We start from the raw sequence: 19,067 nt of genomic DNA on the forward strand, positions 1-19,067 counted from the left end.
GAGTGAGAATTGGGAGCTCTCAGCACATCACCTCTCCACTATTAACAGTTTATAGTTGGATGTCTAGTGGGACAGGATAAAAGGGAAAAAATATGTATGGCTGTGCTTTGTAAGCTGCAAAGTATTATAGAAATTCAAGGCAGAAATGCAACGTTTTTCTTCTTAAATTAATAATGATGCAGGTGGGCGTCCTTCAGCAGTATAGTCTGATTCTAGAGGAATGTGAATGCTGCATGTTGACTGAAGCATCTTGGCAGCGTTTCTGTTAGAGTCCTTGGGAACTGTGGACTCAGTGGAATGTTTAATATTTAAGACCAGCCAGTGTTACATCTACTGGTACTTTCTCTGAGTTTTATAAAATGATCCAGATCTGAGGTCCTGTAAAATCCTATCAGAATACATCTTTTTTTTAAGGGCACCATAAAATGGTATTTTAGAAGGAATTAGGACAGGTTTGGGCCATTTTGGGGGCAACACAGCTAAAATGCTTTTCATCTATTTTTCATCTGTCGCACTTGTTTTTCCCTTAATTCTCAGAGACACTTTTAATCAGTGTTTTCAAAACTGGATGTCATTTAAAGAAGTTGAGATTTCAATCATAGCAGGGATGTTGGAAAATTTTTTAAAAATAAATTCATTTCATTTCACTTTGAATAGATGCCAGAAGGTATTTTTTCATTCTAGTGCAAAGCTATCTGATAGGCATTGAAAACTTCTCCCTTCCAAAGTTGTTTCTGGATCCTTCACGCTATTCCCCTGCATTATTTACCATGATGAGCACCCAACATAACATTAGCCTGGCAAATATAGGGCACAGGGTGGGAGCTAGGCTTGGGGAGGTAATTACCCAGCCCATCATGAAAGCTGTGCCTGGTTAAACAGGAAAGTTGAGCTCCTTCTTCAGGCATCATTCAAATTGGAAGAGATTTCAGGTCATTTAATTTGTAAGCTTTGGATCACTCTAGGTTAGAGGTTAGCTTGGTAGTATAACAATTTTCTCTGCACTACTACTAAATGCAATGGAGGGAAAAGGTAATGGGGTAGTATAGAGCATATCTAAGGCTGGCTCTTGGCATTATTATGAAAGAGAATTCTATCCCTCCCATCCTTGTCCTTATTCCTTGCTTGTTGGTGCCTTTCGGTATCTTCTATCTCAGGGCCAAGACTAGGGTGAGGCAAGCACGGTCCCTAGGGTAAAAATTTTAAGGAATCACTCACTCTCAGGTTGAAGTGACAACTGTGTCTTTACATGAACCTGAGAATGGCTGCCTCCTGAAATTTTGAACCCTGGGCACCATTCTTGCCTTATCCTAGTCCAGGCTCTGCTCCAACCTCTTTAAACACCCAGTGTTTACATACTAGCTAAGACAAGGAAGCAACCTAAATATCCATTGAAAGATGAATGGATAAATGAAATGTGGTATATACATACAATGGAATATCATTCAGCCTTAAAAAAGAAGGAAACCCTGCCATTTGTGACAACATGGATGAACCTGGGGGCATTATGCAAAATAAAAGAAGCCGGACACAGAAGGACAATTACTACATGATACCACTGATATGAAGAATTTAAAATAGTCAAACTCATAGAAGTAGAGACTGGAATGGTGGTTTCCAGGGGCTGGAGGGAGGGGCAAATGGGGAGGTATTAGTCAGAGGGAACCAAGTTTTAGTTATGAAAGGTGAATAAGTCCTAGAGATACACTGTACAGCATAGTGCCTGCAGTTAACAATACTGTACTGTATACTTAAAAATTTGTGGGACTTCCCTGGTGGTCCAGTTGTTAAGACTCCACCTTCCAATGCAGGGGGTGTGGGTTCAATCCCAGGTCAGGGAACTAGGAGCCGGCATGCCATGCGATGTGACCAAAAATTTTAAAAATTTGCTAAGAGGGTAGATCTTATGTGTTTTCACAAAGTACATACATAAATAAAGAGGATGGGGGAAATTTTGGGGGTGATGGCTATTTTTATAGCATAGATTGTGGTGATGGTTTCATGGGTGTATACTTATCTCCAAACTCATCAAGTTTATACGTTAAATATGTGCAGCTTATTGTCTGTCAATCATACCTTAATAAAGTGTGTTTTTTTTTAAAGAAGAAAGCACAGCGTATATATTATGGAACAAAAGATTCCATTGACTAAAGGGAAGGATTCATGGAAGTAATGGAAGATAAATTTGGAAAGAAATGTTGGGGTTATATTGTGAAGGGCTCTGAATAAAGGCTTTGAATGCCATTCTAAGAACTATGAACTTCAGGTCACAGAGAAAGATATAACTGGGTTGAGTGTATTTAATTTGAGGAACATGGAAAAGGTCCCATCTACCTATAATATCCCTCCATTTAGCCCAATAAGTTTTAATTTGAGTTTCCAATAGGGATTAATGCATTTGGAGTAACAGGTGCTGGGGATTGGACAGCTCCTGAATATAAACATTTATTCGCGCTTTAGTGTAAACTAGTAAAATTGTTCCTTGTAATAACTCACGAAAATCAGGCAATTTGGGCTATATTGGTAAAAAAATGCCACTGTCCATGGAGGGCAGACTTTGAGAGCATCCTCCAGTATGGCAATCAGGGCGACAGACTAGCACCAAGAAATGATTAACAGCACAGGAAGCAGCCACGGAATAGTATGTATCAAAGATGATAACTAATTTACAATTTAGAAATCAACTTCACCTCCATTATTTCATTTTATCCCCCCAACAGCTCCAATAGAGAGATGAGGCAGTGGTTATTTTTATCAATAAGGACACTGAACATCACAGAGCTTTATGCCCAAAGGTCACCAGGTCTCTAGAATCCAAGTGTTCTTTTCACCACTCTGCAAAGCTCACCTATTTCACATTCTTGCCAAAGCTCAGCCCTTCAGGGAATTAAACCTTTGGTTTTTCTATTAAACGCTATCATGTATCTGAGATTACAACCCTCAAAGCCATGAACAATGACAGATCTGTGCATGACAATACCAAGGCAGCTCAGCTGGTCCTCGTCTTGACCTTTTATCTTTGAACTTCTATTTATGTTCTATTTGTCAGTGGATTTTCAGAATAAATGGAGTAGAGAGAAGGGATATGGGTAGTTACAGAGATTGAAAGACTATTATTATTTTTATTAAAATGCAGACTATTTAATGTTACAATTATTGCTTAGACATGTTGCTGGCACTTTTAGGGAGAGAACTCTGAGCCAAACCATTGTTAGAGTCCTTCTTGTGTGGTTATTAATACTGCATGACTGATATGCTCATTCCCCTCAAACTCCCAGAACCTCGTTTCCTATTGAGTCTCCATTTGACTCTTCTCCCCATGGAGACCCCTGCTTCCCGAGACTGGAGCCTGGAGCCAGAAACAGATGCTTGGGGACCTCACTGAAACCCCAAGGGAGATGTCTGAAAGCTTGGGGTTGGTGTGGCCAGAAAGGAAGCCTTTTGTTAAACTTATTCTTGCTCACAGGGAGGCAGAGAAAGGGACCTGCCAAAACAGAGAGAAAACATGACTCACTCTTTTTTTTTTTTCATTTTTTTAACATCTTTATTGGAGTATAATTGCTTTACAATGTTGTGTTAGTTTTTGCTGTATAACAAAGAGAATCAGCTATACATATACTTATATCCCCATATCCCCTCTCTCTTACTTCTCTCTCCCATCCTCCCTATCCCACCCCTCTAGGCGGTCACAAAGCACCGAGCTGATCTCCCTGTGCTATGCAGCTGCTTCCCACTAGCTATCTACTTTACATTTGGTAGTGTATATATGTCCATGCTACTCTCTCACTTTGTCCCAGCTTACCCTTCCCCCTCCCTGCGTCCTCAAGTCCATTCTCTACATCTGCATCTTTATCCCTGTCCTGCCCCTAGGTTCATCAGAACCATTTTTTCTTAGATTCCATATATATGTGTTAGCATATGGTATTTGTTTTTCGCTTTCTGACTTACTTCACTCTGTATGACAGATTCTAGGTCCATCCACCTCACTACAAATAACTCAATTTCTTTTCTTTTTATGGCTGAGTAATATTCCAATGACTCACTTTTATAATAACAGAGTTGACAGATCATTTGCATCCGGGTTATCTCATCAAGTTTTCGGGACAACCTAAGGAGGCAGGCAGAGCAGACAGCACCTTGAGGAAACCGAGTTTGAGAGAAGAAAAGTACCTCTCCCAAAGCCATCTGGCTGGAGAATGTCGAGGCTAGTGCATGAACTTAGAGTGCGTGAGACCAGGTCCAAAGTGCTTTTTGCCACACCACCCTACTCTCTAGGGAGTGGAACACTTTCCAGACCCACAGAGCACTCTTGTCCAATTTCAAACCCCTTTGACCATTTCCTTTTTAGAACATTGGCAGGATACACTTTTAGTTCTAAGCTTAAATATCCAGTTATGGTGTCACTATTTCCAAGAAGTTCTCCTTCTTGACCTTGACCAGCTTGGGTTTATATGCTCCTTCACTGGACTCTCACCTAACCTTTACCTTGATGACATCACTTATTACTTATTCATTTATTTATCATTTGTTTATTTACTTATCACTTGTTTGTTTACTTGGTCTCAGCTGCTAAGCTGTGAGCTGGTCTAGATCTGGGTCTTATTCATTGTCTCTCCAACATAGTTGGTGGGCAATACAATTTGAACTGAATGCCCTTGTCCAAGTCCTTTGTCCCTGCATGAAGTTAATCCCTCTCTTTTATTCTTGACACTTTTATGTCTCCTACTCCCCACTCTCAAGAAAGGATCTTATGCTCCCACTCGCCCTGAGCTTTGAGTGACTGAGAAGCTGAGTGCAGAACCCTTCCTTGAAGTGTCTGCCTTTTAAAAATCAATTCCCAGCTTTGCAGGATATCCAGAGCTGGGAATCCAGCAGGTGTTTTTTGGTGGTGGTGATGGTAGGGATGTATTGTTGAGAGAATGCTGTTGTTCTTCTGATATATCACTGCAATGCAAAGTGGCTGGGTAAAGGAGGAGCGTGTGTCTCTGAGACCATCAGTCTCTTATCTGTGAGAGTATGTGGGGTACATCTATTGGAACATGAAGTGTATGTGTGTGTGTGAGTGTGAGTAGGCCTCCGTGCACCCTTGAGCTCCTAGAACAAGAAGAAAAAAGAGAGAAGATGAATCACATATTCTATTTCTCCTCCAGAGACAAAGCCATCAAAGAAGGGGCCCCAGAGGGAAGAAGCCTAATATAGTTGGAGCCAGTCACCTTCTCCCTTCTCTGCCTTTTCTCTCTTCTGAAACATCTGAGAAGAACCTGGCCAACCCTCATGCCTGTCTGTAATTTAGGAATGCATAAATCAGACCACCATCAGGCTTCTGGATGGATCCAATAAGCTTCCTCAGTGTAGAGGGCAACGTGGGCACAGAGCAGGCTGGAGGAAAGGACTGCACCAATAAGCAAGGGCAGAGAGCGCAGCATGCCGTTCATTCAGTCTCCAAAACATCATGAAAGTTTAATGCCCACAAATGTGTGCTCAGGGCACTCAGTCTCCTGTCCTTCTGGATGTACACGCTCTTTTAGTCAGAAACACACTTGTTCATTATTGGTTCAACCACCCTTTGGGGGTGTGCCTACCCCTGCCAGGATCTGGGAGGGATACTTCATGGCAGGGATTTGCTGGATGGCTCCAGGACCACCTCTGCACCCTGCTTCTTGCTGCTGATCTCAACCTGGCTTAGGTTATAAGCTCCTAAGGGCAGGACCTAGGTGCTAATCATCTCTGTCTCTCTCTAAATGTCTCCAGCAATACTTTGCCCATAGGTCTTGCATACACATTTCTTGAACAAATAAATAAGTTATTAAGGGATGGAGTGCAAGCTAGGACCTCTAACTTTAAGAAGTTTAGAGTCTATTGAGGGAGAAAATACTTAAAAAGACTTCCAAGACCTCTTCCAATTTTGTGATTCTGTCTTTTATGAAATATCTACAATACAGTGCAGAATGAAACACATTCCATGTGAGTATATATATTATCACAAGAGAGAAGAAACTCAGCTTAGATTCAACCAATTACTGAATATCTGCTATTTGTCCAGCTGTATTCCAGGCACTTCTGAATTATTGCCTCATTTCAATTTGACAATAATTGTCTTATTCAGAGTGCAATATAGCTTAATGATAATAGCAGGTACTGTTTATTGAGAGTTGCTCTGTGCCAGGCAAATGCTAAACCCTGTGTATGAATGATCTCACTTAATCCCCCAAAACAAGTCTCTAACTAGGGTATTATTTTTCTCTTTTAGCCATGAGGAGACAGAGGCTGAAGGAGAGTAAGTGATGTGTCCAAAAGACACGATGTTACTGGCCGCCTTGGGACTTGAACGCCATCTGTTTGACATCAGTATCTGGGCTTTTAATCACTTTGGCTGTGATATGTATGGGCTCTGAGAACATGTCCTGTGTTTGATTCTTGGCCCATCACTTTCTGGCTTTGTGATCTTGGGAACCTCCTGCTCTCTGAGCTTCAATTCCCTGATTTGCAAAACAGGGATAGTAAACACTGCCTCAAAAGATTGTTGTAAGGATTATATGGGATAATCTATGTACATGCCTGTCACATAGTAGGTGCCAATGTATGTTAGTTCTCTTCTATTTAAAAATAAGGTAACAAAAAAAATGAACCAACAAATAAGTACTTGTCCCTCAAACCTGCCCTGTTGGATCACCCTTCCCTGCTCCGGGCCACATCCTATAGCTTTTTCCAGTCACTTTCAGATATTGGAAGTTTTATTTTCAGGTATTAAAAAGTCCAGGAGGATCTAAGTCAATACTTTCATTTCACATCTAATTTGAGCTTTTCTTTTTCTTCCCTGCCTGTGCTCAGTAGCCAGTGGAGGTGAGAGGGTGGTTGTTTATTTCTTTAAGTTCCCTGTTGCATCACATCCCACCTACTGGCTACTGCCTGCGGCTCCTCTAGGGCTGGGGCTGGAGAAGAAATAAGAGGAAAGGCACATCTGACTCCATTGATGCTGCTGTAATTTGGTAGCAGGGTCCTCCACATGCTCTGTGGGCATCCAAATGCTGGCTCTTGCCCTCATGGAGTACTTTTGAGGGTTCTTCAAAGGTTTCCCAGAAGGTGGTCCTCCTACACTGGGGTCTCTGGATGACCTCCAATGACTTCCCCTAAACTCCTTCTCCAGTGTCACCCCCCCACCCCAGTCTCTGTGCTGGAGTCACTTCACTGCAGCAAGGCATCCTCTAGGGCAGATCCCGTTCAGGACAACTCAAGTCCAGCTCCTACCGTGACATCCATTTATCCCAGGGAAGGTTCCACCAGACTCAGGACACTCAGACTTTCATACAAGTGGCTCCAGCTTGCCCCTTGCCTTCTGATTTTGCTAGGTGAGCATCAGATGCCAGTCTCCCATCTCTATGGCCCTCAAGCTCTCCAGGTTCTCCAGAAACTCTTGCTCCTGTCCCATGGAGCAAAGATTCCCTTCTCCCCTTTACAATACCTTCTAGAAGTGATTCTCTTTAAGGCTGAGATGAGGGGGCAACAATCAGGACCCCTTCCTAGGCCAACAGCTTCCAGTGAATTCCCTGTTTGACCATCCTTAATTAACCTCCAGCCTTCTCTTCTATATGAGATTGAGGTGGGTGATGGTGAAGGTCACAAGTTGGATTTCCCTATTTCTTGGTAAGCCCTGCAGATGATATGTGTCTAATCACCCTCTTTAGAATGTATGGGGACTTAGTCATCATTTTTCTCAGCTTTGGGACCTCAGTCTAAATGCCAAAATAATAAAAAATATTTCTATTTAACATACAGTTGCAATTCTCTCTCCTATGTACATTGCACACAGTGTTCAAAGTCCAATGGTATTCCAAGAGTAATAACAGAAAAGAACAATTGCCTCTCCCATCCATCCTGTCTCTGTGTCCCTCTTCCCAAAAGCAACCACTTCCAATATTTTCTGCAATTTATTTTGATAATTATGTCCTTATTTCTCAATAACATACGTGTGATTATTTCTCAATTTCTGAATTTTAGGTATTATCGTTGTCTTCCTAAATAGGAGAGGAGAATTCAAATCTTCCACTGCACTCCCTCCTTTCACCCACCCCTACCACAAATGTTTCCTTTCCCCCACCTTCCTAATATGGTTATATGACATTTTTTGGATTAAATAGTGTATCTGTTATTGTTGCTATGTAAATGTTAACAGTTTAAGCCACATATTGTACTGATTATATTTCTGTTCTTGAATAACTTGTTTTCCCCTAGAATAAATCTTTGCTCATTTACTTCTTTGCTTAGTGTGTAATATGTAAATAATTCATTTTCAAACTCCTGACCAAACTATCAAATTCCTCTCGATAAAGTTGAACACATGAAATAATCTGTCTATTTTTTTTTTTTCTGGGAAAACATACCTTAAAAGACTCCAGCCATCCTATTCCCTCTGGACTGGCTGCTCTCTAGGGCCTACTATACTGTTATTATCTTGGGAGTTCCTTTCAATGAGAAATCAAGCCTTTCAACTGTGTTAGAGGTTCTCTTTCCTGATTTATCTTTCTCTTTCTTGTGTTTTGTTTTTCGTTTTTGTTTATTCATTTTGGTGGAGTGCATCCTTCAGGAGAAAATTCTTAATAAGTAAAGTTTTTCAGACCTTGTTAAAAATGTCAGATAGAATAAGAAAAAGTTTGGTTGGGTATTGAATTCTAGGTTAGAAACAATTCTTTTCCATCAGAATTTTAAAGGTGTTGGTTTACCATTTTGATGTCTGACTTTTATGTTTATTTTCTCCTCCTCTTTATATTTGTCGTTTTATCTTCATCCTCTCTTTATCTTTGTTATTCTGAAATTATGTGTCTTGATATGGTTCTTTTAAAATTCATTATAGTATGCATGTTCTATGTCCTCTCATTTTTCCTCTGGAATATTTATTAGCTGGATATTGGATCTCTAACTGATCCTTCACTTTTTTTTTCAGTCAGTTTATTAAAACTGTTATTTCTGTTCTTATATTTTTAATTTACAAAACTTCTCTTATGGTTTTTAAATTTTTCTATAGTACTCTGCTCTGTTCCATGGATGTAATACCTTCTCTTTTAGGAAATTATAGTTAACTTTTTTTGTTGTTTTCTACATTGTCTATTTTCTTAAAGTTTACTGTTTCCATCTGTTTCTTTGGAGTCTGTCTTCTAGCGTTTAGACTCTCAGTTAATCTTCAGGTTTTCAGGAAGATGACTCAGCCCTGCCCTCAACTGTGCCTGGTGTCCCCAAATCCAAAGGCTTACTTAAACTTCTCCTTTGAATAAACTTTACTCAAGGCTTACACAGGGTGCTGGAGGTGTAGTTTCTTGGCATCTTGGACTGCGGGTAGATCTGAGGTTCTGGACTTCTTATGAACTAATTTAAATATCCTCCTGTCTTTACCCCGATCCCTCACACTTGCCTTGAGAGGTACCTGGAAGCTGCCTATTCTTGAATCTTTTTGTGGTTTTGTGTTGATGTCTCAGCTTGATTTCCTCAGAAACATTGCCTTTATGTACTGTATTCTACAGACAATACAATCCCGGGGATGCAGGAGTAAGGAAAATGGGAGGGAGGCAGAGAAGGAGGGAGAGTCAAGGTAAACATGCTTTACTGTGCTGGCCACCACTTGGTTCAAGGGCAATTGATCCCTCAGTCTTACAAGACTGACTTTTAAATATGAACGAGTACACTTTAGGACAATCTAGCTGAAGGTGGGAAGAGAGAGGAATGTATCCACTAGTCCCTTGCTCCTTCTGGTCCAAGTTTCACCCCATAGGGGGTTAAATTCCCTGCAGCTCGGAGTTGCTTCTGATGGGCCCTGAGCCAGTCCCGTAGCAGAGTGGGAAAGCTCCAGGGGGGCAGTTTGAGGAGTATAGTGCGGTCGTGAGAGGAGGTGCTGTTGGATTGTGCCTGAATGAATTTGCTTGGATCTCACGTACAGCTAGTCATGGCGCACTGGATGGTGAGGAACAGTGGTGAAAGGCAAGACCAAGACATTGAATAGGCATCTGATACAGGCGGGGACGAGCTTGCCTCTCACTATCTTCCTCACTACAGGAATTTAGGTTTCTCTGCTCTGCTACATCAGCTATCTCTTTTCCATCTGCTTTCCAGTTTCTAAAATTACGTCGATATTTCTCACTTGCTGTGCTCTCTACTTCCATGTTTTTGTCCATGTAGACTTATATTTTTAAAATAATTTTCAATAATTTTAGAAAATTTAGTTTTGAGAAGAAATAGATATAAACTTGAGTGTTTATTCTGTCATGAATCAAGGTCCATAGCCACCTATGTGGAATGATTTTTATGAGCATCTTGGTCTCTCCTCTACCCATCCTCCATTCATTCTGATACTTAAATTTCCATATTTTTTACTTTTTGTCCCTGATTTGAAAGTAGTCATTTTTGTCTATGTGTGGTGGGGTTCATCACTGAGTTTTCTTGGTCACCTGCTCCATTAGAGAAGGTAACATCTCTTTCAGATATGTGGTAGGGGATTCTAAAAGGCATTCTGAGACAGTGGAACTTTAGCTATGACTCAAGGGGTGCATGTGATTTCCACAGAGGAAAATGGGATGTGGAGGCTGGTAGGACTTTCCAGCATAAAGAAGAGAAAAGTGTAAAGATGGAGAAGTAGGAAAGGGTGCAGTTTGTTCAAAGACTGGCAAGTAGCTTTGACTGACTGGTGTTTGGGGAATTGCAGATATGCAGTTGGAGAGGTTGCTTGTGGAGGGCCTGAAATGTCAGGTAAAGGAGTTGGGACTGTTCTGTATGCAATGTGAGTTTTGGAGCAGACCCAATCCTATCAATGCTTTGGGAGGATTAACCCAGCAGTCATGGGCTGGGAGCTAGAAGAGAAAGATCTGGAGGCTGTGAACATCTTGAGGAATGTGGTAAAGATTTTGAAGAGAAACTGGGAGACAGACCTGGAAGACACTCACAGAAGGCTTAAAGTTTTGCTGAGCCATTCTAAGGCCTGAGGGTCAGCTTGCATGTGCTCTCTTCATATGACCAACTTCCTCTCATCCTTCAAGAGTCGATTCAAAGGTCACCTCCTCCAGAAAGCTTTCACTGGCACCCCTCCCTAGGCTGACTCAGGGGTCCGGCCTCTGCACTGCCATGATCACCGACCGGGCTTGGATCCACTGTAACACTTCTTAGATTATACTGTAGGTGTTGAAGTTGTCTGAAAGTTCCTTGTGCACAGGGCCTCTGTTTTATTCAACTATGTGTCCCTGAAGATTAGCACAAAGTCTTGCCCATAGTAGATGCTCAATAGATGTTTGTTGAGTTAATGAATGAATAAGTCTAAGGATGCCCTGTTAAAATGTGTTTCCTGACTTTCTCTGGCAAAGGTCCAGCTTGGAGCAGCATCAGGAGCTGGCGTGGTGGTTCTGAGGAGATCAAGGCATTGGGGCTTTAAGACGTCAGAGGGGGCAGTGTTAAAACAGACGCTCAACATCATTAATCATTAGAGAAATGCAAATCAAAACTACAATGGGATATCATCTCACACCAATCAGAATGGTCATCATAAAAAAATCTAGAAACAAATGCTGGAGAGGGTGTGGAGAAAAGGGAACACTCTTGCACTGCTGGTGGGAATGTGAATTGGTACAGCCACTATGGAGAACAGTATGGAGGTTCCTTAAAAAACTACAAATAGAACTACCATATGACCCAGCAATCCCACTACTGGGCATATACCCTGAGAAAACCATAATTCAAAAAGAGTCATGTACCAAAATGTTCATTGCAGCTCTATTTACAATAGCCAGGAGATGGAAACAACCTAAGTGTCCATCATCGGATGAATGGATAAAGAAGATGTGGCACATATATACAATGGAATATTACTCAGCCATAAAAAGAAACGAAATTGAGTTATTTGTAGTGAGGTGGATGGACCTAGAGTCTGTCATACAGAGTGAAGTAAGTCAGAAAGAGAAAGACAAATACCGTATGCTAGCACATGTATATGGAATCTAAGAAAGAACAATGTCATGAAGAACCCAGGGGTAAGACAGGAATAAAGACACAGACCTACTAGAGAATGGACTTGAGGATATGGGGAGGGGAAGGGTAAGCTGCGACGAAGTGAGAGAGTGGCATGGACATATATACACTACTAAACGTAAAATAGATAGCTAGTGGGAAGCAGCCGCATAGCACAGGGAGATCAGCTCGGTGCTTTGTGACCACCTAGAGGGGTGGGATAGGGAGGGTGGGTGGGAGGGAGATGCGAGGGGGAAGGGATATGGGAACATATGTGTGTGTGTGACTGATTCACTTTGTTGTGAAGCAGAAACTAGCACACGACTGTAAAGCAATTATCCTCCAATAAAGATGTAAAAAAACCCCAACAAAACAGACTCCACGGACTCAGTCTAGATCAAGAGGTACTCCTCACAGGCAAAGACGATAGTTGTAATTCTCAATAGCATTTATTGATTACAAGGGAGTATTTCTGTTCCTTGTGTCGTGAGCCTCATGACATCCTCTGAGGTATGGAGGACGTGTATCATCATATCCACTTTACAGGTGAATCAGTTGAGACTCAGGTCACACAGGAATAATAAATATCAGAGTTAGAACTCAATCTCATGTATCCAACTTCTCATTCAAGTCTCTTTCAGCTTTGTCACACACACACCTGACACACTCACACACTTGGAAGATGCACGGGTGAGCACATACAACCCTGTACTCACAGAAGGGCACACAGATACATAGACCCTGAGACCGGGGGCTGTAACAAGTTATTTCATTCTGGATCTTCCAAAAACCCATGTCTCTCAGGCTGTCAGGCTGCATAAGCTTCCGGAGAAAGAGGGAGGAAAAATCAAATAATCTCCTTGACAGCTCCCATTATGTGAAATATGAGGTGAAACAGAATGAAATAAAATCGGGAATGAGATGACAGGGTTTTTCTATCTGACGGAAAATGTTCGAAAGCCATTGGCCTGATCGCCACCCATTCATCACCCGCCTCAGCTGGTGCAGACCCTCTCTGCAGGTCTCTTCCCCACCAGAGAGAGAGTCTTTTCAGAAAAGGGATGCTCCTGCCAAATCAGTTCAGAAAAGCACTTGTGTCATGGGTGGGTTTCAGGCCTCCTATCCACTAGTTTTCCAACTCCACCCACTAAGTTCCCATTCCCGCATGGCCCTGTTCCCAACAGCTCCTCTTTCTAGTTCCTATTTCCTATACAGTCGCCACATTCCCAGAGCAACTCTGCATTTCCAGACTTTATTCTCCTATTCCCAGCAAGCCCCCTCATTCTAGAACATTCAATCATCAACAGCAGCCCATTCCTTGGATCACCCTTCATTTCTAGATCATCCCATATTCCAAGCCCTTTCTCTCATTCTTAACTCTGGCTCCCATTTTCAGGACAGCCCCTCATCCTCAGGATCTAGTACCCAGTTTAAGGAGCACAGCATAGGTTTCCCAGGTCACTCTCCCCGGCCCCGGCCCCGGCCCATCATGAGCCCAGCCCTGGTTTGTGGGGACTTTGGTGGGTTTCTTGGTCACCACAGCTTCCCTCCTGCAAGCCATCTCTTCCCTTTGCCATCATCCCCCACCCCCTGAGGGATGGAGAACCATAGAGCAGCTTGCAAGGCCTAGGGTATGGGGGGCAGTAAGCCACCGAGAATTAAAACAAGTCCAAAAAAATCAGCTCATGCCTCACGAAAAGCTCTTCTAATTTTCTAAAGCTTTGAAGAGGCTATGAAGAGGCTTGGTACTCATTTCTCTGCCTTCTCCTCCCCCTGCAACCAGGGCAGACAGGAGTCATTGCCACTTGCCATTAGGACTAGACATGAGAATTAGCTTCCCCACCTCCAGCTTCCCTCTTTAATCCCTGTTTCTCATATCAATCCTAATCATCCTTCCTGGGGGCCATTTTTATTCCATTATTTACCAGCTAAAAAAAGTCCATACTGGTCCCTAACGCTCTCCTTATAGATCTTTCTTCCTGTATCACAAAACATCCACTCTCCACCATCTGACTACTCTCTTCTGATGTTGGGAGGCCTACCTCTTATCCTCATCTCTTGCACACTAGCACTGTGACCTTGGGAAAGTCACTAAGTCTCTGTGTTCTCACTTAAATTGGGAGGTAATAACCCTTGTCTTTGAGAGAGTGTGTCTGAAAGTGCTGAGCCTGCGGTGCCCAGTGACAGGCCTGTCCTCCTCTCCTTGTCTGTGCCATTCCAGCCCGGGCCAGGCAGCTCCCTGCTTCCAATACCTGGCTTGCTCTCTCCTGGCTTCGTGCTTCGTCATTGAGAAAGAGGAAACTGCTCAAACCACCTCAAGATAAACAAGGGCTTTCAGGAAGGATACGCAGGTGTCTCCGAGGGCCCAGGGGGATGAGGGAATGGCGGGGGGCTGGAGGCCAGGGCCCACAAGCCCTCTCCCCATCTGTCTGTGCTCTGTGCTGTGTTGCCTCCTCTCTCCAATTCTACCCTGCCACCCCTGTCGCTCCCTGCAGACAGGCTTTCCTGGCGCAGCGTGCATGCAGCTGAAATGGCCTTCCAGGCTCGTTCCCCACGCTCCCTCAGCCCTGGTGCCGAAAACCAACGAATCCCTGAGTCTCAGCTCTAAACCTGTGGGAAAGAGAATCTGACCAATGTCACGTGTCCCGTTGGCCTCCTGTCCCTCCAGCCACTCTCCCATCCTTTGCAGGGTTATCCCCCTTCAGCCTCTTCTGCTCTCCTCCTGTGCCATCTCCCCGGGTGACCTGGGGGGAGCCTGGCCGCTCCCATATCTTCAGTGACCACACTGACGATCCCAGACCGCTCACCTGAACTCAAGACCCACAAATCCAGGGGTCTGCTTGACTGCTTCATTTTTTGTCTCAAAGACACTTCTAATTTCATACGTGCCAAGCAAAGCTCATGTTCTTTCCACCCATCCTGCCGCCACCCTCTCGCCATCCAGTTAGGTGCTTTTCCAGTGTTCCACACGTCATTATCCATCCAGGGTCGGCACTCTGTCATCCTTGTCACTGTCCCTTCCTTTACTCCCTATATCTAACCCACCAACAAATTTATAGATTTTACTTCCCGAATATCTCTTGATTTAGTCCTCCTCTTTCCATCTTTCTTGACACCTTCCTTGTTCAAGTTCCCATTATCTCTTGACTAGATAACTACTACAGCTTCTTAACTAGTGTCCTCAGAGCCACTTTTGGCCTTTCTCTCATATTCTGGGCATTCTCTGTATTGGGCTGGAAAGAACTTAAAAAAAAAAAAAAAGGAAATCTGATCAAATCCTTGCTTAGAATCCCTTAATAAATTCCTCATGAGTTTAGAATAGCTGTAATTATCCTAAATAAAATTATAATTTATCAAGTATCCTTAAATCAAAAATCTTAAATCCTTGACTTCCTGCCTTTTCTGGCCGGCCTGTCGCTCCAACTTCATCTTTTGGGGGCCTCTCTTTACTCTTTGCTCTCTTTCCATTCCTGCCACACTGGTTTTCTTTTAGTTCAGCCACTGAAAGCAAACTTGATGGGAAAAAAATTTCTGGGCAGCCACTCATGATGGTATATTTTTAAACCATCCATGCCTTGTATTGGTTTCCTCTCCTCCTTTGCCATTCCGTGGCCTTGTTTTCAATTTCTTAAAAGTGGCAAGCTCTCTTCAATGTTGGGCCTCTACTTGGAAAATTATACCCTCCTACCCCATTATGTTAATTTTTTAAATGTATGTATGTATATATGTATTTATTTATTTATTTTGTTGATTGCAGTATTTTATTTTATTGAGGTATAGTTCATTTATAATATTGTGTTAGTTTCAGGTGCATGGCAAAGTGATTCAGGTATATATATTCAATTCTTTTCCATTATTGGTTATTACAAGATATGAATATATTCCCCTGTGCTATACAGTAAGTCCTTGTTGTTTATCTATTTTATGTATAGAAGTGTATATCTGTTGATCTCAAACTCCTAATTTATCCCTCCCCCACCCCATTATGTTTAAATCCTACTCAGTCCTCTGCTTTCAGCTAAAATAGTGCTTCTTCGAGGAAAGACTTTCTCGATCCCCCCAGTCAACTTTGTCAAGCACTCTCAGCATCTTGCCCTATAACTGTCTTCCAGCGCATTCAAGTATCACAGTTGAATTTTATAATTTCATCACCATTTGATTAATATCATTCTCTACTAGAATGTAGTTTAGAGGAAAAGATGTCATGTCTATTAGTTCTCATTGTATCCTCACTGCCTAGCACTGTGTCTTGCATTACTAGGAATTCAATAAAAATGAGTTGCATGCATGAATGTCCCAGCTTGGGCTAGGTCCATGCCTGGTCCCTTCACCTGGAGCTATAGAGTTTAGAATCTACGGGACGGTGGACCCAAGTCTATCAATTTCCCATGGGCAATAGGTACTGACAAGGGCTGGGAAGTTACCCTCTAAATCGTTGGATGCCATACACGTTGGGGGTTTTAAAGGTATTAGAGTCTGGGTATCTCTCTAGATTTTCAAGATGCATAAAATAGCCAATATGAGAATAAAGGGAATATGATAGAAATTGGACTTTAAGAAGAGGACTCATTATTCTTTATGTCCATTGGCACAATGAAGGTTCATTCTCTCATTCAACAAATATTTATTGAGCAGCTACTGTAACCTGGCATATAGTAGAAATCTGCAGAGACGCGCACCGCAATGAAGAATAGTCCCCGCTCGCTGCAACTAGAGAAAGCCAGTGTGCAGCAACAAAGACCCAATGTAGCCAAAAAAAGAAAAAAAATAATTAATTAAAATAAAAAGAAATCTGCAACAAGCAGGATGCATCTAGATACTATTTGGTATAATTTTTTCCCCACAATTCTGGATCTGTCAAGATTTCCCAATTTGTCAGCCTGACAGTTAAGAATATATTTTTCTTATGAACTCATTTTCTTCTGAGAGTCACCCATCTCTCTCCAATAACACCTCCAACCCTATAAATGCACCCTGCTGCACTGCCAGGTCCCACATTCTGAGCAGCAGAGACAAGGGTGAAACTGCCACTAACTTAAATTTCAGGCTGAAAACACATCCCCTATAAGCCCTCACTCAGGGATTCTCTAGTAGTCTGGGTGGAGGGCGCTTTCCACCAGGGTCACCAAATTTGCATGCCTGAGGAAGGAAGGAAGGAAGGAAGGAAGGGAGGGAGGGAGGGAGGGAGGGAAGAGGGAAAGGAAGGCAAGAAGGCAGGTTTCTTTATTTCTGACCCAGGCTGAGCTGTCCCCACACCTCTACTCACTCTCATAATTGTGATTCCTATAATAAACCTTCCTTTAGAGTGAAGTTGCTCAGAGCGTGTGGCTTTTCTTTTCTACAGTCGTGTCTCATTTGTCTTCCCCGTCTGAGGTGAACATCTGTTGAACCAAACTGATAACAATAGGAGAGCTGTTACTGACACAGAGCAGGGGGCATCATCCATCCAGATGCTTAGGAGCTTAGTCCTGGGGATAGTTCCTGGATGACGAGGAAGAAAGAGCCAAGTGGGCAGTCTGGGTGATGGGCTGGGAGGAATTCTTAGCTGCTCAGCCCATTAGCTCTTGCTGCTTCCCCTTTTGCTTGTCACCCTCCATTTGTTTTCCCTTTGTCTTTAGTCAATTCATATTACTCTGCCTTCCTATCCAGGCGTGATGTTACCTGGTACCGTTCCAATTTCGAACCTGCCTGCATATTAATCTTGACAATGCACCTGTGGTTTCACTCATTCTTACTTCAGCTGCTAATCCAAATGATCCTGTCTGAGCAATGTATTGGTTTGCACCAGGGGAGCTGACAGGGTCTTGGCACCACCTGCCCTTTGCAACTTTTCTCTTGGAAACTCTTTCTCAGTGTGGTGCCCAGACACCTAAATTGGAATCTCCTGGAAGGCGGTGGTTTGAGGAGTGTGTGGAGGTCTCCACCCCACAGACCAAGGGAATGTGAGTATCTAGGCTGGGGCTCAAGTCTCTGATTTTAACAAGCTTCCCAAGTAATTCTGATGCAGCCTAGGTTTGCCAACCACTTGGATTGAGAAAATGCTGCAGCGTGATGTAGCGCGGGTGTTGCCAACATCGTCACCCTTGACATTTTGTGCAGGATAACTCTTTGTTGTAGGGGACTGTCCTGTGCACTGTAGGATATTTAGCGGCATCCCTGGCCTCTACCCACTAGATGCCAGTAGCACCCTTTCCCACAGTTAGGACCACCAAAACTGTTTCTTGACATTGCCAAGTGTTCCCTGCAGGGCAAAATCACCCTCAGTTAAGAACCTCTGATGTAGAGGAGAGAGCAGAGGATCTGCAGTTGGACCAAAAGAGTTTGAATCCGGGCTCTACCACTGACTGGCTGAGAAGTTTTGGGCAACCTACTTTGCTTCTCTTTGTTTCTCTTACTTCGCTTCCCAGGAGCCTGGGATTCCTTATCTCCAAGAAGAGGAAGATGATAATACTGGTCTCAAAGCACTGCTGGGATTACTACTGTGAGTACACAGCAAAGATAACTTCCTATCTTTCCTCCTGGAGAGGATAGTAGCTCTAGCTGGCTGGATGTTTGGAGGTGGGTTGAGACAGGAAACCTCTCCCTTCCAGGGACAAGGAAGCATCAACTGGTGGAACAGAAGAATTACTAAGCAGACTGAAGGTAGCTGTAGTCTTGGGGGGAAGAGCAGAGATCAGAGAGGGAGACAAACGCTGAAGAAGTCCTTAGGTATGCCCAGGCAGCTGGTGTTGACCTCCTGCCCCACTGGCTCTGGGGGTCAAGGCCATGATCCAAATCACTGCCTGTGTGTGCTCTGCAGCTCCGTGGCATCTTTGACCGACTCTGTGGCCTGCTGTGTGCTCCCAAGTTGCTGATGGTCTGCAGGCCCCTGGTCTCTGCCTGTGTTTCTCCCTCTCCCTCCTCCGCCTGCCCATCTGGGACCACGCAGGTGCAGACCTCAGGGCTCCTGAAGCCCCTGCCCTGCTGGCCTTCAGCCTGTGGAGCACAGGAAGGTTGCATTGTAAGAAGTGTATTTTTAGCTGCCCTGGCCCCTGATGCCTATTTTTAGCACACAGCAGAGGGCTGGACTGCTTGGCTGTGCTCAG

General features: G+C 43.3%; 1 long non-coding RNA gene across 1 annotated transcript in view; it reads left to right on the forward strand.

Moving 5' to 3' along the window:
* Positions 1-8,185, forward strand: part of LOC132597510 (uncharacterized) — a 119,175-nt gene extending 110,990 nt beyond the window's left edge. The window contains exon 4 of the long non-coding RNA XR_009564419.2: positions 6,251-8,185. This is a non-coding gene — a long non-coding RNA (uncharacterized lncRNA). The remainder of the gene's footprint in view (positions 1-6,250) is intronic.
* Positions 8,186-19,067: the final 10,882 nt, after the last annotated feature.

Source organism: Globicephala melas, chromosome 1 (assembly GCF_963455315.2).
Source record: "Globicephala melas chromosome 1, mGloMel1.2, whole genome shotgun sequence".
Lineage (NCBI taxonomy): Eukaryota > Metazoa > Chordata > Mammalia > Artiodactyla > Delphinidae > Globicephala > Globicephala melas.